At 40.5% G+C, this 25,362-nt stretch overlaps 1 non-coding gene across 1 annotated transcript; it reads right to left on the reverse strand.

The window, feature by feature from the left end:
- Positions 1-17,379: 17,379 nt before the first annotated feature.
- On the reverse strand, positions 17,380-17,461 carry trnas-gcu (transfer RNA serine (anticodon GCU)). Its single transcript has one exon. It is a non-coding gene; the product is annotated as a tRNA-Ser (tRNA).
- Between the last annotated feature and the right edge of the window lie 7,901 nt (positions 17,462-25,362).

The following is a 25,362-nucleotide window of genomic DNA, read 5'->3' on the forward strand; positions in this document are numbered from 1 at the left end:
AATAAGTAAAACAATGGAAAACAGTTTCTCTTTCAGAACAAAAAGGGTAATCTTGACTTGATTCAGAATTTAAAATAGAAATGAAAGCATTGACTGCAATTATTCCATGTAAAACCCTCCAATGAATGTCAGCTGTTTTTTTAAGTTAATGGTGGCTTATATAACGCTCTCCACTCTGGTCTTACATTTTCATTCAATCTCAAAACATCACGCCACGGTGTATCAACTTTTTTATGTAAACCTTTTTTGTTAAAAAACTTTACACATACCTTATACAACTGTTTTCCATTAACATCATTAAAATCTAAACACAAACTCTTTAGTTGTAGGAAAATTCCAGAATGATCATTTAAATTGGGGGATAAAACCATTTTAGGAAAGGGATCCAAATCATTAGGAAAAATAAGTCCTTCACAATAGTCGTTGAGCATATTAGATTCCTCTGATGTAAGAGCAGATTGCATCCTCTGTAATATTTGAGCCATTGTTCGAACAGATTTCATCTTCAGACAAGCAGTCACTTCTTCAGCATTAGCAAGTTCAGCCCCCACCAAAGTTACAAGTTTTTTTTTTAAAGTTGTGATTTCAGCTTGAATAAAAAGTTCAGTGAATGTGCTGCTTGTGCTCATTACATCCAGTCTCACACCATTTATCAGGGGTTCTTCCAACAACCAAAATAAGGAGTTTATATTTTCAAACTTCACATTAAAACAACTCCAAACCTTAAAAAGATTTTGATAAAAAAACAGGTAAACATGAAATTTCTATCTTTTTAGGATCCATTAAAAACAGGGATTTATCGAGGTTCATCTCTTGAACAGATTTTAAAATACTGCTGGTTACTGTTCTCCAACTTACATTTTCTGAATTTTTTAGAAATCTATGCAAAAACTGCAGTCGAAATGTAGCAGTTCTGCTTTGCAGATGGACCAATCCTTGTCCACCTTCCTCTTTTGGTAAAATACAAAATATTTTGTATTACCCAATGTAACTTGTCCCAAAAAAATTATATCAAAATTGATTGTATCTTTGCCAACAAATATGTTGGTGGATCAACACAAGACAACAGATGCCACAAAAAGGATGCAACCAAGTTATTTATTATAATCGTCCTTCCTCTATAAGACATTGCTGACTTAAGCCACTTCCACCTGTCCAATCGAACTTTTAACTTCTCAATTACTCCTTCCCAATTCTTCTGCACAGTATCTTCATCACCCAGGTATACCCCCAGATATTTAAAACCATTCTTTTTCCATATTAAACCACCTGGTAGATCTGGCAGTTTTTCCTTCCATTTTCCCAGTAACACTGCAACACTCTTTTTCCAGTTGAATTTTGCAGAAGAAATAGATTCAAAATCATTGGCTACTCTTATTAAACTATTTATATCTTTTTGGCCCTCGGTCATTACAACAAAGTCATCAGCATATGTTGATAACTTGATTGCATTATCACATTTTGGAATTTTTAAACCAGTCAACTCTTTTCTCAGTTTGTGTAAAAAAGGTTCAATTGCCAGTGCATAGAGCATCCCGGACAAAGAATAACCTTGTCTGATCCCACGACGAACCTTAAAAGGAGCACATAAGCCACCATTAAACTTCAACACACCCTCAATGTCATTATACAAAGTTTTGATTTTATCACTAAACGCTGAATTAAAACCGAAAGCTTTCATAACTTTCCATAAATAATCATGTTCAACACGATCAAAAGCCTTCTCTTGATCGATGGAAATCAAGCCTGCATTTAAACCAAATATTTTAACTACTTCAAAAATATCTCTAATTAATGAAATATTGTCAATTATTGATCTGCCAGGGATGCAATAAGACTGATCTGGATGTACAGTATTGTTCAAAATAATAGCAGTACAATGTGACTAACCAGAATAATCAAGGTTTTTCGTATATTTTTTTATTGCTACATGGCAAACAAGTTACCAGTAGGTTCAGTAGATTCTCAGAAAACAAATGAGACCCAGCATTCATGATATGCACGCTCTTAAGGCTGTGCAATTGGGCAATTAGTTGAATAAGTTGAAAGGGGTGTGTTCAAAAAAATAGCAGTGTGGCATTCAATCACTGAGGTCATCAATTTTGTGAAGAAACAGGTGTGAATCAGGTGGCCCCTATTTAAGGATGAAGCCAACACTTGTTGAACATGCTTTTGAAAGCTGAGGAAAATGGGTCGTTCAAGACATTGTTCAGAAGAACAGCGTACTTTGATTAAAAAGTTGATTAGAGAGGGGAAAACCTATAAAGAGGTGCAAAAAATGATAGGCTGTTCAGCTAAAATGATCTCCAATGCCTTAAAATGGAGAGCAAAACCAGAGAGACGTGGAAGAAAACGGAAGACAACCATCAAAATGGATAGAAGAATAACCAGAATGGCAAAGGCTCAGCCAATGATCACCTCCAGGATGATCAAAGACAGTCTGGAGTTACCTGTAAGTACTGTGACAGTTAGAAGACGTCTGTGTGAAGCTAATCTATTTTCAAGAATCCCCCGCAAAGTCCCTCTGTTAAAAAAAAGGCATGTGCAGAAGAGGTTACAATTTGCCAAAGAACACATCAACTGGCCTAAAGAGAAATGGAGGAACATTTTGTGGACTGATGAGAGTCAAATTGTTCTTTTTGGGTCCAAGGGCCACAGGCAGTTTGTGAGACGACCCCCAAACTCTGAATTCAAGCCACAGTACACAGTGAAGACAGTGAAGCATGGAGGTGCAAGCATCATGATATGGGTATGTTTCTCCTACTATGGTGTTGGGCCTATTTATCGCATACCAGGGATCATGGATCAGTTTGCATATGTTAAAATACTTGAAGAGGTCATGTTGCCCTATGCTGAAGAGGACATGCCCTTGAAATGGTTGTTTCAACAAGACAATGACCCAAAACACACTAGTAAACGGGCAAAGTCTTGGTTCCAAACCAACAAAATTAATGTTATGGAGTGGCCAGCCCAATCTCCAGACCTTAATCCAATTGAGAACTTGTGGGGTGATATCAAAAATGCTGTTTCTGAAGCAAAACCAAGAAATGTGAATGAATTGTGGAATGTTGTTAAAGAATCATGGAGTGGAATAACAGCTGAGAGGTGCCACAAGTTGGTTGACTCCATGCCACACAGATGTCAAGCAGTTTTAAAAAACTGTGGTCATACAACTAAATATTAGTTTAGTGATTCACAGGATTGCTAAATCCCAGAAAAAAAAATGTTTGTACAAAATAGTTTTGAGTTTGTACAGTCAAAGGTAGACACTGCTATTTTTTTGAACACACCCCTTTCAACTAATTGCCCAATTGCACAGCCTTAAGAGCGTGCATATCATGAATGCTGGGTCTTGTTTGTTTTCTGACAATCTACTGAACCTACTGGTAACTTGTTTGCCACGTAGCAATAAAAAATATACTAAAAACCTTGATTATTCTGGTTAGTCACATTGTACTGCTATTATTTTGAACAATACTGTATAACCTCTTCTAAAACCTTACCAAGTCTTGTTGCTAGCACTTTCGAAAGTATTTTATAATCACAGCATAACAAAGAAACAGGTCGCCAGCTTGTTATGAGTTAAATCACCTTTTTTTGGTAAAAGAGTGAGAACTGCTCTTCGACAGCTTAAAGGAAGACATCCTTCAGTTAAACTGTTATTTAGAACTTCCAAAAAATCCTCACCTATTATATTCCAATAAGACTTATAAAACTCAATTGGAAGTCCGTCCATTCCAGGAACTCGACCACATTCCATGCTTTGAAGATTCTTGTACAACTCTTCCAATGTTATGGGTTTATTAAGATCTTCATTAGATTCTTCAGAAATCTGGGGTAAATGTCTAAAGAAACATTGTTCTATACACTGATCTTCTTTAGACTCATTTTTATACAACTTTTCATTAAAACTGACTGCTCTCTTATGCATTTCAATTGGATCTGAAAGTAAAACCCAGATTGTAAAACGTTAATAAATCTTCGTAGACCGTTTTTCTTTTCTAACCCAAAAAAAAATTTGGATGGAGCATCCATCTCATTTGAGTTTTGTATTCCTATTAATGCTCCTTGTGCTTTTAACCCCAACAGATCAGATAAAGCAGATTTTTTTTTTGTTTAAAATCATCAATAAGGTCTTGATTTCCAGTTTGTAAATGGTAAATGGACTGCATTTATATAGCGCTTTCAACAGACCACATGGCCATCCAAAGCGCTTTACAATTTGCCTCACATTCACCCATTCACACACACATTCACACACCGACGGTGGTGTCTGCCATACAATGCGCCATCCAGCTCGTCAGGAGCAGCTGGGGTTAGGTGTCTTGCTCAAGGACACCTCGACACTTGGTCAGGTGGAGCCGGGGATCGAACCACCAACCTTCGGGTTTGTAGACAACCTACATGAACCACTAAGCCACTGCCGCCCCATTGTGTTGAATTTTGAATTCTCAAAACTTCAGCTTCTAAAATCTGAACAGATCTAGTCAATTCTTTGGTGACATTCAGGGTGTATTGTTGACATAGTTGTTTTATTTGAATTTTTCCAAAATCCCACCAGTTCTTTAAAGATTGAAAATTATTTTTTTCCTCTTTAAAATTAATCCAGAAACATTCAAAAATGTCTTTAAACTTACTATCGTCTAAAAGTGTTGTGTTAAGATGCCAATAGGCATTATTTGGCTTAACAGAATTCATAGAGATTACATATCCTATTAGACTATGATCTGAAATACCAACCGGAGAAATAAAACATCTTTTAAAGATATTAAGGTAGTGTTTAAAGACAAATAACTTGTCTAACCTTGCTAATGATAACAAGTTATCTCGAGCATGAACCCAAGTATATTGTCTAACATCTTTGTTAAAATTTCTCCATACCTCACTTAAATCATGCGTTTCAATCATTTGAATGAGCCTTCTGCGTGATGGCATATGTGGCTCAATATGATTTCTGCCTAGACTGCTTACTGCACAATTGAAATCACCTCCCAAAAACAAGTATTCTTCCCCTTTACACTCTTCTAAAGTTTTACAAAGAGTATCTAAAAAACACATTCTTTGTATTGGTTGACTTGGGGCATAAATACATAAAAAAATGAATCCATATTTTTCAAAATTCGCAATCACTTTTAAAATTCTTCCTTTTATAATTTCTTCCATTTTAACTGAACTGGAAACAATTTTTTTATCAAATAAAATACCAACTCCACCACTAAGGGAAGTATTATGGCTTAAAAAAGATGAACCTTTCCATTCTTTCAACCATTCAACAGCATTTTTATCATCACTATGGGTCTCTTGCATAAATAAAACATCAATTTGTTTCTGTCTCACTACATCATATATTTCCAGTCTTTTCCTCACATCTCTGGCTCCATTCACATTTAAAGAGGCAATGCGAAATTCACCCATAGTACAGGATAAGATTAGCCATAGAAAACTGAGTAAGAGAGAGGCCCCATACATCATTAAATCAAGCTTCATTGTCGCTATTACTCAGTTGATTTTGAACTTTAGTGACAATTTTCTTAAGACGATACACTTCTTTATCTAAGAAGCATCCTTCACTCATTGAATTCTTAGTCACTTCAACAAATCTTTTAAGATTTGGAAAATAATCAACGACTTGTACACCTCTTAGATTTTTTGTCACTCTTAGAAATATCTTGATTTTTTCAGTGCTGCAGTCATGACATGGCCAATCACTCTCAGAACAGGTTGAAGCAGTGGAATCAGAATAATCGCTCTCACTTCCTGCACCTTGGTCAATTTCATTGGCCTGTGCTTTTGTTTTTCTTGCTTGTTTATTTACAACGCATTCATTTCTCTTCTTCCTTTTCAGGGGTGTTTTAAACAGGTCTACTTGATCTACTTCCATCAATAAGACATTACCCTCATTGTTTGGATTTTCAGTGGCAGAATCATTGTTTTAACCGCAGACTCTTGATTTTCACCAGCATCAGTTGAAACTAATCCATCCGCAGCATTAGAAAGAACCACTTCACGCAGGTGAAACAAGTTTACCAAAGCGTGAAAGCTCTCTTGCTAACACCTCATCCTTGATAAAAGGTGGAACATTTGACAAAGTCACCTTTTTCGCTGGTGTAGAGAGTGGAAGTACAGATGAAAATGAACCTCTCAATTCAATCTTTTTCTACCACCTCATTTGCCTTTTCTACCGTGCTCAAAAAAAGTACAATTGCATTGTTCATCTTTGAAGCAGCCAAAACGCATGCATGCCCAATCACATTTCCAACAGCTAAACTAACACTCATCACGCGCTCAGCATTCACTCTTAGCATTTGCAAAGAAATCTCACCCACACGCTCCTCAGCTCGCTCGCTCGCTCAGCAGACGCCCATGCATGCGTAAGAGAGAGAGAGAGAGAGAGAGAGAGGAAGAGAAAGTGAAAGTGAAAGTGAAAACCAATCTCAGCGTGACAATTTTAAACAGTTAACTTTGCAAGAGACCCCAAGTCATTGAATAATTTCACAAACATGGACTAGCCTAGACAACCTTGAACAGCAATTTTAGTTGCGATATAAGAAAGTACTTGCTTTGATCTGGCTCTTGTGTGTAGCTGCGTTCAAATTGTCCGTCGGTGCGGCTTCAGCGTTGTTCTTTACAGGGCAGATGATGCATGAGCTCGAAGGTTAACGCGAATGTAAACTTTGCCAAAAGATGATTAGACTTAAGTTTCGTGCTCGTGAAGACAATTGAACGAAGTCAAATATCAGAAGACAATAAAGAAAAACTAAAATGAAATGAAAAGTAAAGAAGAACAAACGAAGAACTTCTTGAAGTCCGGTTGCGAAACTGGAAACCCTCTTTTCTCTCTGGTGGAATGCCAAGAATACCAGTTTCCGTGAGCTTTTACGTAAACTTAGGTTTACACCTATCTTTTAGTATGAGACAACGAAGTGTAAGAAACTGAGGCGGGGAAAAAACTTCTTTGTTTGCTGATCTCCGCCCACTGGTCTAATTTATGGCGATGACAAAATTAAAAAAAAATTCTTAAGCAAGATCGTTCCTCTTTTTGTAATTTGCTATCAAGATTCGTTACAGTCGTGTTTTTACGATTATACAGACACCAAGAACTATGATTTTACCAATCAAGTATACAGAGATACATAGTTATTCTTAACTAAATGCAGCACACAGTAACATTCGTATACCGCATACATACATTGGAATGTGTGATAGGCCGTGAGTGAAAAGGGCGGGTGTTTGTCTTCCCTTTGAAGTTCGATATTGTATCTCTGGATAGTCTCCAAGGTGTTATAACTCTCATCCACGCCAGGACGTTGCCGTCATGGCGGCGCCCAGGGTGGTGAGTTATGTTGGAAGAGGGTTGTAAAACGAAGGTCCTTGTTTTTCTTTGACTCACGTTCTGGTCTTTGAGTGTAGAATGTGTTAAAGAGTCAGGATTTATTAATATGGAACAGATGGTTGAATACCATCCGCTCATTGGTGTTACAGCGCATCAAAAACAGGATACTCGGTACCACTGGTACTTAAGAAAACCTGGTACCATAATGTTTAATTTTTTTTAAATACTGACTTGGTACAGACATATCGGGTCTTTTGACAACACTAGTGTTATGTTAGAATCATTATTACAGTTGCATGTAAAAGCTTGGGAACCCCTTGCAGAATCTTTGAAAATGTGAATAATTTTCAAAAATAAGAGAGATCGTACTAAGTGTATGTTATGTTTTATTTAGTACTATCCTGAGTAAGATATTGTACATAAAAGATGTTTACATTTAGTCTACAACACAAAAAAATGCTATGCCAATGGTACACAGAGTACTGTACCTTGGTCTGCGGAATTTGCATCTCGAGCTCTGCCCTGCGAGAGGGTTAAGGAGCAGTGTGAGTAACTCGCACTCAAGCTTTCGCTTCTGGGTCGAGCACATTGCTTGCTGCTTTCACCGGAGTGTTTACAAGGGAGTCAGCTGGTGTTGGTGTGACGGCACGATTCAGTGGTTCATCTGGGTTTCTTGCAGTCAGCTCCCGCATTCCCCTGAGCACTCCAGCACCACTCAAAGAGTAAACGGTTTGAATTTGCATCTTTTTAAAGATGTCATTTTGCCCGTGTGTTTCTGGGTGCGGTAGATATATCCTCCTCCTTGTGATGGCCATGATTGCTGTGTCACCTGTCTGGGCTTTCAGCACGCTGAGACTGCGTTTGTGGATGACTCATGTTCTCTGATGTCTCTAACATCTCATTGGTGGGCTTGAGTCCTCGGGAGATGAGGATTCGTCTGTATTGCCACCCTCAGGAGTGCAAGCATTGCCCGAGTCCGATTCTGACCTTACAGGCGTTCTTTCCTGGGCAGCTGAGAGCTTTGGGCTTGAGTGGAATCCTCCACCCTGTCCTGAGCACTCGAGGCTGGATGATTGGTTCCTGGGGGCTGCTCATGCTGGTTCCTTTCTTTCCGGAAGTGCACCAGGTAGTGACCAGTTCAGAGAAGGCACCTTTAAGTGCCCGAAACCTTTCTGGTGCTTCCTCCGCCTTCACTGCCCTCGATGGCGGAGCGGCCAAGGGGTATGCTGGGATTCCCCTAGTGGAGCTTTCTGTTTAATGCAACTGTGTCCGCAGAGCGCCTCCGCATGGCTTGGTGGTCCCAAGCTTCCCTCCAAGGCCTCTAAGTTCTCATCCACGTTTGTGGCCAAGGCTTACAGAGCTGTGGGTCAGGCTGCACCTGCCCTGCATGCCATGGCCACCCTTCAGGTCTACCAGGCCAAGGTTCTCAAAGAGCTGCACGGGGGCAGAGTTAACCCAGGGGTTTTGCAGGAGATGCGCACTGCTACTGACCTCACTCTCTGGGCGACGAAGGTTACTGCCTGCTCCTTGGGTCAGGTGATGTCCACTTTGGGTGTCCAGGAGCACCACCTAAGGCTGAACCTGGCAGACATGATGGAGCGAACGACAGTAGGCAATGGGCTTCCTCACTGCTCTCGTTCTCCTCTCCCCTTGCCAGTTTTCCATGCAGAGCTGGCTCGAGAATGCAATGCCGTCTCACGCCCTCTTTGCCACTGCACGGGTCCGATTTTGTAAATCCGCACCCTCCCGTACCCGCAGTGCTTAAAACTGCATCCGACCCGTTTTGCGACAGCAGCACTAATTAAAATCTGCACCCGACCCGACCCGCACCTGAAATCAAATCAGTTAAGCCAATCACATTAGACACAATTTTTTCTAATTTTATTGCCAGGTCATAGCCTACAGTAGTTATTTATTCGTTTTGTATACATTTTATCTTAATTTTGATCAATGTTTTATCAATCAATTGCGCATATTTAATAAATAAGAAGCAAATATATAGCAGACAATGTAATAACCTTAGTGTAATTAACAGAATTAGCCTAATAAAACATATTTTGCTACCTAAAACTTAAATATTTTTTTGTGTCACGCATGCATGCATGTCTATTTCCCTCATATTAAATATAAAATGTCTGGACTCCTTTATTAATGGAGTAAACAGACGTTTCAATACATTGGTATTAAATGCGTTTTCTGAGAATTTATATTTCACATTTTTACTGCAAATGTCGAAATACGTGCTCTGATCCATCAGTGCTCGAGTCACTGATCACATTAGAATAAAATATCTCATAATAAAATACAAAATTGACTGATTTATGAATGTATATGCAAAGTTCTGATCAGTCGGAAATACAGATAAACGCTTTCATTTCTTGTATTTTTGATCCTGAAAGAAAACCGATCAACAAAAGTTCAAATGCACCCATTTTTAAATCTTCTATTCCAATTGTCAAATACATGCAAGTGGAAGTCAAAGTCACCTTTATTTACATAGCGCTTTAAACAAAATACATTGCGTCAAAGCAACTGAACAACATTCATTAGGAAAACAGTGTCAATAATGCAAAATGATAGTTAAAGGCAGTTCATCATTGAATTCACTTATGTCATCTCTGTTCAGTTAAATAGTGTCTGTGCCTTTATTTGCAATCAAGTCAATGATATCGCTGTAGATGAAGTGTCCCCAACTAAGCAAGCCAGAGGCGACAGCTGCAAGGAACCAAAACTCCATTGGTGACAGAATGGAGAAAAAACCTTGCGAGAAACCAGGCTCAGTTGGGGGGCCAGTTCTCCTCTGACCAGACGAAACCAGTAGTTCAATTCCAGACTGCAGCAAAGTCAGATTGTGCAGAAGGATCATCTGTTTCCTGTGGTCTTGTCCTGGTGCTCCTCTGAGACAAGGTCTTTACAGGGGATCTGTATCTGGGGCTCTAGTTGTCCTGGTCTCCGCTGTCTTTCAGGGATGTAGAGGTCCTTTCTAGGTGCTGATCCACCATCTGGTCTGGATACGTACTGGATCCGGGTGACTGCAGTGACCCTCTGATCTGGACACAGCCTGGATCTGGTGGCCACGGTGACCTCAGAACAAGAGAGAAACAGAAAAATATTAGCGTAGATACCATTCTTCTAATGATGTAGCAAATACAGAGTGTTATGGGAACTGTTTCCGGTTCCAGTTAACCTAATTAATGCAGCCTAAAAATCTGTTAACGGATTTGGATATTAAAAGCATATTAGTATGTTATGTGTATGCCAGGTTAAAGAGATGGGTCTTTAATCTAGATTTAAAATGCAAGAGAGTGTCTGCCTCCCGAACAATGTTAGGTAGGTTATTCCAGAGTTTAGGTGCCAAATAGGAAATGGATCTGCTGCCCACAGTTGATTTTGATATTCTAGGTATTATCAAATTGCCTGAGTTTTGAAAATGTAGCGGACGTAGAAGATTATAATGTAAAAGGAGCTCATTCAAATACTGAGGTGCTAAACCATTCAGGGCTTTATAAGTAATAAGTAGAGGTGGGCATAATCTAGATTAATCTCACTGTGATCTTGAAATTAATCTAGATTAATCTAGATTAAAATGGCTCATTCGAATTCTGCCAAAGGCATTCGGAATATGTGTGTTACCCAAATAAAATTGACAAACAGTAAGTCTTTGAGAAGGGGTTTATCAAGCTAGGTGGTGCATTAAAAAAGGGGCTCATCTCCTGTTTCCAAAATGTATCACAAAGTGCTTGAAAAAGCTGTAAACTAATTCCACATTGCACGAGGTGCAAACAACATTACTCCTGTTTCACACCAATGTTTATGTTTTTTTTGTTTTTTTTTCAAGTTTGTATGTGTCAAGGTACAGAAACCAAATAATAGCACTGGATAGTCTTCAATGTAAAAATGAAATATACAATCAAACCTACATTTATTCAGACACCTTCATTTCTCACATTATTACAGTTTTGCTATATATATCAAAAATTATATCTGGTTTCTGAATAAGTTTTAGTTTGACTGTTAAAACTACAAATAAAAAACAGGCAAGAGCAGTGAGTGATTTTCATTTTCTTGGATTAACATTACAGCAGCCAGTCGCTAAATTAGGCGCGGTCACTTTAAGAGTCCATGAACGCATCAAATATAATACACATCCCATTTTTTTCCTCAACTGTTTACTTTCACTTAAGAAATGACTGACAGTTTTTTTTTAGCATAATTTCCAAGGTGGATATTTTGACATATTTGGTATGTATTTGTTGGCACAAGAGCAAAAATAAGCAAATTCGATGTTCTTGTGTTTTGAGACGCCTTTCTCTGCGCGAGCCCTGAACACCACAACTGCAATTTGCATTTGTTCGTTCGGGTGCAGGAGGAACATCGAGGAGAACTTTGCAGATGAGAGCTCGGTTCAGTGTCGCTGTCCGTGATACGCGGCTCTCTCTCTCGTGCGCACCTAACGGCACGCGCTAATCTGTTCAGCTTTTCCGTGTCTAGTTTTTGGATGCTTTAATGTTTAAATCGAAAAGCGGTACGGCTTAACAACACGTGAGAAAGATAAGCTTTCGTGACAATGCGCAGCAGTGGCCCGTCAACTGTCCTGGGCATCTTTTTAAGCTGTCCTCAGCGATTCAGTTATATAAAATATCAAGGTGAAAGTCATCATAGTTTGCTTAGTATAGACCCTGCTCCCAACCCAACTTTGAGAATAGATTAACGGCGATATTTTATTTATCGCCCGATAAGAGTCTCGCGTTAACGCAGCGCATTAACGGCGATAACGGCCCACCACTAGTAATAAGCAATATTTTTAAATCTATACAATGTTTGATAGGGAGCCAGTGCAGTGTTGACAGGACTGGGATAATATGGTCATACTTCCTGGTTCTAGTAAGAACTCTTGCTGCTGCATTTTGGACTAGCTGCAGTTTGTTTACTAAGCGTGCAGAACAACCACCCAATAAAGCATTACAATAATCTAACCTTGAGGTCATAAATGCATGGGTTAACATTTCTGCATTTGACATTGAGAGCATAGGCCATAATTTAGATAAATTTTTGAGATGGAAAAATGCAGTTTTACAAATGCTAGAAACGTGGCTTTCTAAGGAAAGATTGCGATCAAATAGCAAACCTAGGTTCCTAACTGATGACGAAGAATTGACAGAGCAACCATCAAGTCTTAGACAGTGTTCTAGGTCAGTGGTTCCCAACCTTTTTCAACTCGCGGCCCACACAACCAAACACATATGTTTGCGCGGCCCACTTCAAAAAAATTAACTGACCCCGCTATTGTTGGGTTAATAACTTAGTACTCCGAAGCTAGATTTTAAACTGTAAACTGTATTTATTGAATAAACTAGGGCTGTGCGATATGAAAAAAAAAAAAAAAAAAATATTGCGATTTTGTTTATCAATTTTGCAATTGTGACACACATCGATATGCTTTTACAGTCATAAATGCATTCATGATTAATTTGAAACATATTTCCAAAAGAAAACCAATCAGAGCTTTATCAAAAAGTCATCTCTAGAACAGAAATAAGTCAAAATTATCACTATAGTGAAGATGTAAAAAAATGTATAGACTTGTGGCAAAAAAAAAAAAAAAAAAATCCTGTATACAGGGACTTTTTTTTCTTTTTTGCCATGCATTGTTCATAGAGCTCATTAATTGTAGCGGTGCCTCAGGTGTTTGCAGTGTATGCGGTCAGCAGTGAGAGCGCATAAATATAACGCGAAAGCACATTAAAATAATGCACGAGTGCGAATCTATCTGTTCGCAGCAGATTTCCTTTGCCTCTGTCACAAAACCAGTCGTGCTTGCTCAGATACACACTGCTTTGCGAGGAGAGAGTGTGCACACTTAAAACGTGTCTCCTCTCACTTAAACTGCATCCTGTTCACTAACAAATTCACTCTATGCTCATGTGTTAGACATTAATTATCGCACGTTTTTATTTCTAGCCTTTTACCGCAGTGAGAACGCTCTGATCCGTCAACATTGGCTCAGAAAAAAGGCGCATCACAGACAGTGTGTGAACCTGGAGTTAGGCATATGCCCAGTCTCTGTTCTCGCGGTAGGCGCAATGCATTCTGATGGGATCGGATACGGGAGGTCAGGGCCACGGAAAATTGTGGTATAAAGCGATTTAGAAATCACGCACGCTCAAATCGTGATTTTAGGACACTTTCTTTTAATCGCACAGCCCTAGAATGGACTGGAAATGAACAGAAAATAATTGGCGGCCCAGCCGCAGACCACAGGTTGAAAACCACTGTTCTAGGTTATTTATCTAGAGTTTTTAGGTCTTATAATAAACACCTCTGTTTTTTCAGAATTTGGCAGTAATAAATTACTCGTCATCCAGTTTTTTATATCGACTATGCAATCCATTAGTTTTTCAAATTGGTGTGTTTCATCGGGCCACGAAGAAATATAGAGCTGAGTATCATCAGCATAACAGTGAAAGCTAACACCATGTTTCCTGATGATATCTCCCTAGGGTAACATATAAAGTGTGAAGAGTAGCGGCCCTAGTACTGAGCCTTGAGGTACTCCATACTGCACTTGTGATCGATAGGATACATCTTCATTCACTGCTACGAACTGATGGCGGTCAAGTACAATTTAAATCATGCTAATGCACTTCCACTGATGCCAACAAAGTGTTCAAGTCTATGCAAAAGAATGTTGTGGTCAATTGTGTCAAATGCAGCACTAAGATCCAATAAAACTAATAGAGAGATACACCCACGGTCAGATGATAAGAGCAGATCATTTGTAACTCTAAGGAGAGCAGTCTCAGTACTATGATACGGTCTAAATACGGAAGTGTATTGTTGTTTAAACACCATAACGATCGCGTTAGTTGAGCTGTATGCGCGATATAATTTTATGACAAATTTTGAAATAGGCTTAAATATATATATATATATATATATATATATATATATATATATATATATATATATATATATATAGTAACACCAATGAGCGGATGGTATTCAACCATCTGTTCCATATTAATGAATCCTGACCCTTTTGACACATTCTACACTCAAAGACCAGAACGTGAGTTACAGAAAAAACAAGGACTTTCGTTTTACAACCCTCTTACAACATAACTCACCACCCTGGGCGCCGCCATGACGGCAACGTCCTGGCGTGGATGAGAGTTATAACACCTTGGAGACTATCCAGAGATGCGATATCGAACTTCAAAAGGGAAGACAAACACCCCCCCCCCCCTTCTTGATCGCACATTCCAGTGAAACAGACGCACACACATTCATGAGACGCACACACACTCAAAAACAGGCACAAGCATTTTTGGCTAGCCCATGGACCTTTTTACTTAAACTACCTCTAAATGTATTTTAATGTCTCCCTTTTTGTGCTCAAATGTATGTATGCGGCATAGTGGAATTTATGAATGTTACTGTGTGTTTAATGCAAACTTTATATGCATTTAGTTAAGAATAACTCTGTACCTCTGTATATGGGATTGGTAAAATCATAGTTCTTGGTGTCTGTATAATCGTAAAAACACGACTGTAACGAATCTTGATAGCAAATTACAAAAAGATGCATTGTTTCAGAGGAACGATCTTGCTTAAGAAAAATGTTTAATCTTGTCATTGCAATAAATTAAACCAGTGGGCGGAGATCAGCAAACAAAGAAGATTTTTCCCGCCTCAGTTTGTTTACACTTCATTGGCTCATACTGAAAAATAGGTGTAAACCTGGTTTTACGTAAAAGCTCACCGAAACCTGTATTCTGGGCATTCCGCCAGAGAGAAAAGAGGGTTCCCAGCTTTGAAACCGGACTTCAAGAAGTTCTCAGTTTATTCTTCTTTACTTTTCGTTTCATTCTAGTTTTTCTTTATTGTCTTCGGATATTTGACTTCGTTCAATTGTCTTCACGAGCCAAACGAACTTAAGTCTAGTCATCTTTTGGCAAAGTTTACCTTCGCGTTAACCATGGAGCTCGCGCATCATCTGCTCTGGAAAGAACCACGCTGAGGCCGCATGGACCGGACAATTTGAGCGCAGCTACACACAAGAGTCAGATCAAAGCAAGTACTTTCTTATATCACAACTAAAATTGCTGTTTAAGGTTGTCTAGGCTATTCCATGTTTGTGAAATTATTCAATGACTTGGGGTCTCTTGCAAAGTTAACTGTTTGAAATTGCCACGCTGAGATTGGTTTCCACTTTCACTTTCTCTTTATCTCTCTCTCTCTTTATCTCTCTCTCTCATTTATCTCATTATTATTCTTGTTCGTTTACCTTGTTTGAATTGTATTTTCGTTTTGCTATATACTCATATTTACTCTGTGTGAATTGTAGTTATGTACTCTTTAGTCTGTTTTTATTAAATCCTATAATTTGCTTGAATTTAATTGTTTTATTGCTCATTGAGATCGAAGTCCCTGAGTCGTGTGATCTACGCTACTAGCTTTGTTTTATATTATTTAATTTCAGTAATCTTAATAGTACAGACATAGAAAATATTGTTTTTTCCTGATCAGAAGATTAATATTTCTTGGAGTTTGTAAGAAGGGTATTTTTTATTGAATTTTGATAAGGAAGTCTAGCTTCCAGTTAGCTGGACAAACAGATTGTATAGAGTAACTTAAATTAATTCTAGTAAAGGTTACCTTTAAATGATTAAATATTCCCTCTTTGGGTAATTTAATATTTGCAAGCAATAAGCACGTTATATTCATAGACTCATGAATATTCACTTCATTTGAGTTAATTATTCCCCAGAAAGTGATTGTTGCTACATTATTATGGTGGAGTTTAATTTTGGGCAGCGTTCAAACTTTGTTTTTGGTGAGCAATATTCATTTTCATTTTCATGAGCATTTTTGGATGTTAATATTATGTATGCACATTTTTGAATTGTGAGTTAAGTCGCGCTTTGAGCGAACTCATTTGGCAAAGCCAGCTGTTCAGCCCAGTAACAGTTTCTAAAAATACCTATAGTCACTGTTATTTTAATATAAGTAAACTGCAGTAAATGTTAAAAGTCTCCTGTCAAGAGAAGACCAACATTTTCATATGAGTAATTAAAAGATGAAGAAATCTTTTATTAATTGTAATATGTACATCTGAACCTGAGCGATGTTCCTCTGATTCAGTTAAAAAGGCCTTGCTTATTAAATATCGTTATTGAATTCGTGGTGAACCACAGTGATATTCAAAAATAAAACGGTAAAAACTCCTGGTCTAAAATTGGCTTAGCTACCCGATTTTTAAACCTAAAACATTTAAATCATAAGTGCTATTTTGATAAATGTTTATGGGAGTTTCAGCAGATGTAAAAATTCCTGTTGGAGAATCAGCGCTGGCGAGTGCACAGAGATTAGATCATAGTGAAACTGACTGTCATTCCGCTATCTAAACACCAGAGGGAATTTTAGAAGTTTCAAGTTGCCCTGTCTTCTTATTCCAGCTTGCATGAGTGCCATCTTGTGGCCGTTTCAGATAAGGCTCTCGAATTACTAACCTCTATTTCTCTCTGTGATTTATTGAATTAGCTGTCTAAATTCTCAATAATTATTTGCATTAACAGCTTTGCTCGTGCGAATATTATTTCGGTATTAGACAATTTTTGCCTGCCTTTGTTCACATTTACTTTGAATTTGGTTCAAACATGATTTGAATTAGAATTTAATTGTTTAATAGTGCAAATTAATTGTCTCAGGCCAACCACTGATTAACCCATTTAGAAGGAAGTAAGCCATCTAGTGGCAGTCACCTGTTAAGTCAGTTCACAGCTTGCATCTCTCTGGTCTCTTTCTTTTCGGTTCTGTTTTGAATTGCATACTTCTACTTTTACCCTTTCTGATTAATTTCATAATTATTAATGATACATTACTGTTATCGTTGGGTATTGTAGGGCATTTATTCCGATTTGCCTATTAATTCTTCTCATCTGCTTATTTTAAATTTTGATTTAAACCACTAGACTAGAACCCACAACCCTTCGATTGGGAGTCCAACCCTCTAACCATTAGGCCACGACTTCCCCAGCAAGGAACGACGAGGATGGGATACGAACCCACGTGTGCAGAGCACAATGGATTAGCAGTCCATCGACGTAACCACTCGGCCACCTCGTCACAAAGGACACCAGTGACCTGCAGCACTTGAGCCAGAGACAACTGGATACTGAGATGGACCAGCTGATGGCGAACGATCCGACGCAGAGTTACACCCACAAAGAACTCGCCAGGATCACAGGGACCCTAGCTCACCTCCTCATCGCCCAGGCACGGATCAGCGAAAAGAGCAACCACGACTTGGAGCAGGAAGCCGCGGCTCTGAGACTTCAAGTGGAGGAAGCCCTACAGCATCAGGCCCACACCCAGAGTCGTCTAGATAAGCTACTTCTCGAGACCCAAGACCAGCACGAGAAAGAGAACGCTACAGATCCAGAACTACAGAAAGAAGTGGAAAGACTTCAAAATGCCCTGGAGAATCTTCGTCTGGACACAGACCAAAGAGAACATTTGGAGAGAGTAACCCGAGAGAGACTCGAGGCAAAGCTCCGACAAGGTGACGCTCTCCTTGAAAGGGCTGAAACCGAACTTAAAGAAAGAGATGCTAAAGTTAAGGCCTATGAAAATCGACATTCACGCTTATTTACAAGATATAGACTTTCACTTGCAAACTGTCACCAACGTAACCACTTGGGACAAATTGTACCTGCTCAGAATTACGTCCAGTCGTGAGGTACGCAGTTTCTTAGACCGTCAACCAGAGACTGTCAAAATGGACTACCAGCAACTGCGAAAAGCTTTGGTGCGTGAATTCTCTGATCCAGAATCAGACCAAGGGCTAGTAACCGCAATGGACCTCAAGCAAGGTCGACTTGAAACCCCACCAAATTTCTACAACCGACTGCAACGTGCCTACTTCGGAGCAAGGAATGAACCATGCATGGAGGAAGACGTCAACTTCCGAACTTTGTTTCTGCGAAACCTCCATCCTACTGTCAGCCACCATTTGGGAGTGTTAGCGTGCCCGCGTAGCATGTCAACGCAACAGTTACGTGATTTAGCACATAAGGCCTACACCAAACAAAAGACTGTGTCAGAAAAGACTGTAAAACACCCAACTTTTTGCTCTGTCTCTGAGTCCTATTCAGAGTTGACCCTAGAGGGCACCCAACAGCACCCCAGTTATACACCCAGCAACCGAGAGTCAAGACCGTTCCAAGCCAGCAGAGGGCAGCGCGGTCGCGGTGGTGGTGCTGTCCGAAGCACCAGAACGACCGCTCTGGAATATCCCGGGACCGGCCTCCCCCCTCCCATAACCAAAATGGGGGGGCCACCTGGGAAGCCGGCCGGAGACCTAGAAATAGCCAACCTCCAGCCTCCAGAACATCAAGCCCAGGGAGGCGGGAGGGGGAACACTCTCGACGTGATGCTTGGAAACTCAAGTCTGAGCCCACATCTAACAAGGAAAGTGCAGCCACATCCGAAGCTGCAGAACTTCTGAGAATACTGAGAGAGTTCCTTCAAAAGAAACCTCACAAGGAGGACAAGAAGGATAAACCAGACACCGCATGACTAAACCTTATGCCTGAAACCAACACCATCCCGACTTCTCCACAACTGAACCAAGCACACAGAACACTGTTTTTCAACCACGAACTATTGAACTACCTGTTGCATTAACAAACGATAGCAACACCCACTCAGTCCAGCTGACGTCTGCACCTCCTGACCAAGAAAGCATCATCCCACACACTGAGGTGCCAGAAAGTGCTGTTTTGGTTATCTGTACCCACAACGAAACGCACAAAACATACCCTAACTGCTTAACGATCAACACACAAGCCCCAACACCAAAACTCCTGGGGAACCTGATCGAGAAGGGAGTGACTCGGAAACTCTACCTAACCATCACTTTAGAAAAGGAAATGAGACTCGAAGCCCTTGTGGACACAGGCTCAGACCTCACGTTGATTTCAGCTCAACTATTTGATAAGCTCAAATTTGAAGCTCAGAGACAGAATAGAACTCTAAATTTTCACACTTGCAAGCTGAATGTGCAGTCATACAGCCAAAATGACATCCAGCTCAGAAATGTAGCTCCCATCCACCTGACAATTGGTCCTATGAGTCTAGTACATCCTATTTATGTCTCACCAATGAACAATTATTCATTTCTCATCGGGAAAGACCTGCTTGATCGCTTTGAGCCTTTACTGGATTTCAAACAGCTGAAAGTCTGGGCTCAAGTGCGAGAACCTCTTCCCCTCCAGCCACACAGGTCACCGGTGCCAGGCGGTCAGGTCACAGAGGTCACGAGAATTCCCACAGAGCCAGACTGTCAGGTGACAGAGGTCACGGGAACCCCAGCAGCCAGCCATAGGTATCCAGCCTCAACAACGAACCAAGGCTCAAGTTCGATCCTCTGTACCTTCAAGGCCATTAAAGACTCTGATACCTACTGCCCCAAGGTCAAAACCGAACTGCAGCTGCATGATATAACAACGACGGACAGTATTCTGGCCATATGGGCAGACAACTCAGCCATTAGTCTCTCACTATACAATGCAATCACTGAGAAGACACCTGACCTCCCTTATGCCAGCAAGCGCACTCGTTTCCCTTTGAACTCACACCCATCCTCAATGGTGTCTGCTAGAGGAATCTGCGCTTTGCATGTGAAATGGAATTACCGGTGCCTGACTCATTATTTCCTGGTCCTTCCGGACCTGCCCCACGATGTTTACATTGGAGCAGACCTCTTGATTCGCCTCAAGGCTCATGTGGACACTTTTAATGAAGTTGTATGGGCCCCATTGACTTTGCAGCCACACGTTTCCATCAACCATGACAACCTCATATCAGGGCAGACCATCCCAGAAGTCTGCACTTTAGTCAACGAACAGGAAATGGTGGTACCAGCTTACACCAAAGGGGTCGCTATTCGGCTCAACATGCGATGGGGTCAAACCTTAAACCACATGCTGGGTTTCTTCCAACCCTCACCTGAATGTGTGGAACTCGGACTCACACTGGAAGCCACACCCCTCACTGAAGTGTCATCTCGTGTAGTCTACATCCTGTTCAACAACTGCATGGCAACTGACATCAACATTCCCAAGGCCTACCGGCTGGGATGGCTAATGAGCCATGACTTTCATGATTTTGAACTTGTACTACCTGTAATTGGTCCCATTCCACCTGCACTGATACCCGAAGGGAGTACAGACAGTACATTGTTCACTGCACCCTTCAAACTCATTCCCATCACATCTGTTATGTCAGTGCCTAAAGACCAAGTGTGCAGAACGGAGCTGACCGAGGACGAACACCTCACAATATACACAGTCTCCCACAAGAACGTCGGTGAGGCTCATGAACCTACTACACCTCCCAATACCAACCCGACTGATGACACACCGATGAAGGAGCCTTACCCAGGTTTTGAATCTCAAGTGCAGCAAATTCTACAAGACGCTAATGCACTTCAGAGTGATACGGATCGTCAAGGACTCAGACAAGTTCTGTATAAGTTCAAAGAATCCTTTGCCAAAGACTCTCTAGACTGTGGTCGCACCAACCTCCACACGGTGCGCATCCCTACGCACCCTGATGCTCCTCCCACTTTTGTCAGACAGTACAAGATTCCCATCGCCTCACACGAACCAGTGCAGGAGATCATCGAATCTATGCTTGAAAAGGGGGTCATCCGTCCATGCAACAGCACCTACTCAGCCCCCATCTGGCCCGTCCTCAAACCTAACGGCAAATGGCGACCCACCATTGACTACAGGAAACTAAATCAACAGGTGCCGCTGTCACGATGGCCCATGACCCAGCTAGAACAAGAACTACCCCGAATCAGAGGAGCCACAATCTTCTCTACACTTGATGTGGCCTCTGGATTCTGGACCATTCCGGTGCACCCGGAAGACCAACACAAGTTGGCATTCACATTTGGCAACAGACAGTTCACCTTCAACAGGTGTCCGTTCGGCTACGCCAACTCACCAGCCGAATTCAACATCTTTCTGAACAAAGCCTGCCCAGACGCTAGAATGAGAGGCAACCTGATCTATGTAGACAATGTTCTCATGAAGAGCACAACGGTGGTCGACCACCTGAAAGAAATAGACTATGTTTTGAACCAATTATCCACTGCCGGAGCCAAGATCGCCCTCCACAAAGGACAGTGGTGCCGAACTAAGGTTAACTACGTGGGCCTGCTCATCGGATCCCAAGGCATTGAACCTCAGTCAAACCGCATTCATGCCATTCAAAACATCAAGCCTCCCACCAATGTCTCTGAGCTGCGGAGTTTTCTAGGGGTATGCAATTACTCACGACAGTTCATCGAAAACTACTCAGACATTGCCAGACCTCTGACAGCTCTGCTAAAAAAGGACTGCCCTTTCGTCTGGTCAGAGGCTCAAGAACACGCCATGAAAGAACTAAAAAGACATTTATGCACAGCTCCGTGTCTTGCTTACCCCGATCCACAAAAGGAATTCTACCTGGAAGCTGGGTTTTCCAACCAATGTCTCAGTGATGGCCTGTACCAACGGCCTGACCAAGACAAGAAAGTAGTTGCCTATGCCAGCAAGACACTGCTTCCACCAGAGTGTAAGTTCTCAGACTGTGAAAAAGCTCTGCTCTGCACTGTATGGGCCATTCAGCGATTCTCCAATTACATTGGGGAACAGAAAGTCATCATAGAGACTTGCCACCAGCCAGTAATGTTCCTCAACAGCCAGCGAATACGAGACGGCGTGGTCACCAATTCACGCATAGCCACATGGTTAATAGCTCTCCAAGGACGCAATGTTGAGGCACGGTATGCACAGAATCACAAGTCTGCACTGGGCAATGGCCTGGCCGCATGCCAAAACTGTTCTGATAACACATCTGCAGAAGAAATGGGTGTGCAAGAACCCCAACAGCAACAACCGACCTGTCACAGGTACTTTGAAGAGAATGCGTGTCAGGGCATGCTCACAGCCTACGTCGATGGATGCTCCTACAACCACGATGGCATCCTTAAGGCAGGTGCAGGAGTGCTGTGGGTCAACGACCAGCCGTGTTCCCCACAACACTTCAAGTTAGGTCCCCAGTCATCACAATATGCAGAAATAGCAGCCATTCTCATAACTCTGCAGATCGCATCAGCCCATGACATCAGAGAAATCCTCATATGTACAGACTCGAACTATGCCAGACTCAGTTTTGTGTGCCACCTTCCGGGCTGGAAACAGAATGGTTTCAAAACGGCAAACAACAAGCCAGTCAAACACCAACACCTGTTCCAAGAATGTGATAACCGAAATCACCAAATGCACAATATGACTGTGTACTGGAAGAAGGTAAAAGGACACTCTAAGCTACCAGGGCTGGACAAAGACTTAAATGATCAAACCGACGCCCTCGCCAAAACAGGCGCACTACACGGGGAGGTGTGGTCACCCCCAGAACCCACACCCAGCCCCGATGTTGCAGTGTTAACCCGCAGCAAACTACCTTCACCTGTGGCAGTGCCCGCCCCACAGTCGCTATCGCTAACTCCGCAGATCTTCAACAACGACATTGCGGATATGCAAGCCTCTGACACTGCCATAAAGACAATTCTTAACCACCTCTCTGACCCCTCCAACCACCCTATCACTGAAGCTGAGCTCAATGATGACTCGTGCCTCCGACACCTGTATAACACCAGACACATGCTACGTGTACAAGACGACATTATGTGGTTTGCACCTGATGACAGCACATCGCCACGGCTCGTGGTGCCACGATGCCAAAAGGGGGTAATGCTAATGTACGCCCATGACACACCATGTGCACCAAGTGAATACTCAAAGAAAAGACATGAGAGAGATATCTATAGAAAGCTTGACATGTCTACTTTTAAACTAAACAAGTGCTGCCGAAAACAATTATTCGGAGATAAAGTAATCCATATGAAAACAACGTGATGTCTGTTTTTCATGTCTCCCTTCATTATATCTAATGTGACCACGCCCCCCGCGATTAACGCGCTATTCAGATTCAAACTGAAGCGCGCGGCTTGAATACGCCCACACAGAAGAAAAAGCAGCCAGACTGTTCTTCAAGTTTTTATTTTATTTTACTGTTTGCTTCGCGATGAGAGGAATAAGACATAATTCACCCCAAAAAGATGTGATGTGGTTGAGGATTTGAGAAATGGATTTCCTCAGAAAAAAGAATGAAGCACTTTATTCAGCAGAGATCATAAACATGAGTAAGTCTCTTTTTATTTATTTATATACTTGTACTAGTTTTCACATAACGTGTAAACATTTTACTAGTTAGACTTTTTCCAAAGAGTTTTTCCAAACTATAATTCCTGACTAAATGTATAATCAAGTGAAACATTATGAAGTTTCAATAACAATATACAATACTATACCATTCAAAAGCTTGATGTAAATAATATAAATGTAACAAATAGAGATGTGTGACTGGAGTAAGGATGCCTAAAAATTTGTTTGAAAGTAAGCTTTGATTGTTCCTAATAAACTGTTTAACTGCCCCCCCAAGTTGATATTAAATTATGTTGTGGGATAATTAAATATATTCTTAATAAACTACAAACATAAAATTATATATACTTTTATTTTGTTCTCACATTCTTTCTTGTAACTCTTCCCCCTCAGTGGCACAGCTGAATGAGAGGCTCATTATGCAGCCCTTTGTCTTCTCAGGTGTAAATAATAATGATATTCATGATAGTTGACGCCTACTCACATATGATTTTACCAACAAAAAGTGTCTTAGAAAATTTAAATCAATATATTGTTTTCTGTAAGTGAGTAAACAAGATGATTTTCACATAATTTAGAAAGAAAAATTCTAGGCTACAAGCTCCAGTTCTCAACAGCAGAGGTGGAAAGAGTACAAAAATATTGTACTCAAGTAAAAGTACCATTACATTAATGAAGTACAAGTAAAAGTACCAGCCTAAAAATATACTCAAGTAAAAATAAAAAGTAGCTCATTTAAAAATTTACTCAGAGTAAAAATTACTTTGTTACATTTTAACAGTGGGAGGGAGTCAAAAATGGGACAGACCAAGGGTGTCAAACTCAGTTCCTGGAGGGCCACAGTCCTGCACAGTTTAGATATAACCCTAATTAAACACACCTGATCCAGCTAATCTAATCATTTAAGTTTATTTGAAAACTACATGATATGTGTGCTGGAGCAGGGTTAGAACTAAACTCTGCAGGGCTACGGCCCTTCAGGAACTGAGTTTGACACCCCTGGGATAGGCCTATTAATCTCAAACTAGTTGTTTTTAATTAAAGGAATCAGTTATTTAAAATAATAAAACATTTGGGCTGTTACCAGGCAAATCAGTATCAACAAACTCATCTTTTAATGCAGAGGAAATGCAGAAGATTCATTGGAAGTGGCATTTAGATGTATTACACTGTTTAGTGCAGGTGTAACAGGTCAAAGAATGACATATATTTTTGCAACCTTTTATCTTTTATTTTCTATTGTTTGTGAGTTTATTTCACCAAAATACTATATTGTTCAGTTATGTCATTGTAGCTTTATAGGTATTGGGAGAGTTATTTTTTTTTTGTGTATGTGCGCCCTCTATTGGATGTGAGGTCATATACTGGATTTTAGCAGTCTTTTCTCAGTCTGCATTCTACGTGATTGAGAGAGGTATGTGTTCACGTTAGTGCAATGTAAAGATTGAGATATACCTGTTAAAACTTTAGTTTCAGAGCACATGGTAACTTGTATGTGTAATTTATGATGAGTGCGCTTACATTTAATTGAGATGTTTCGAGAATTTTGCTGTTTTGAGAGTTTGAGAAACTGCTAACATAGCTAACCTCGTGTTTTGTTTAGCTGTATGTTAGCGATCGTCATTCTGTCCTCTTGTGTCACAGCCCACGTTTCAGTTGTCCTTTTTCTTATGTTAGGCTGATTCTAATTCGAGGATTGAATCCTGAATTATCGCTCTCTTTGAAATTTAACAGGTATGTACTCCC

Source organism: Carassius gibelio, chromosome A2 (assembly GCF_023724105.1).
Source record: "Carassius gibelio isolate Cgi1373 ecotype wild population from Czech Republic chromosome A2, carGib1.2-hapl.c, whole genome shotgun sequence".
Lineage (NCBI taxonomy): Eukaryota > Metazoa > Chordata > Actinopteri > Cypriniformes > Cyprinidae > Carassius > Carassius gibelio.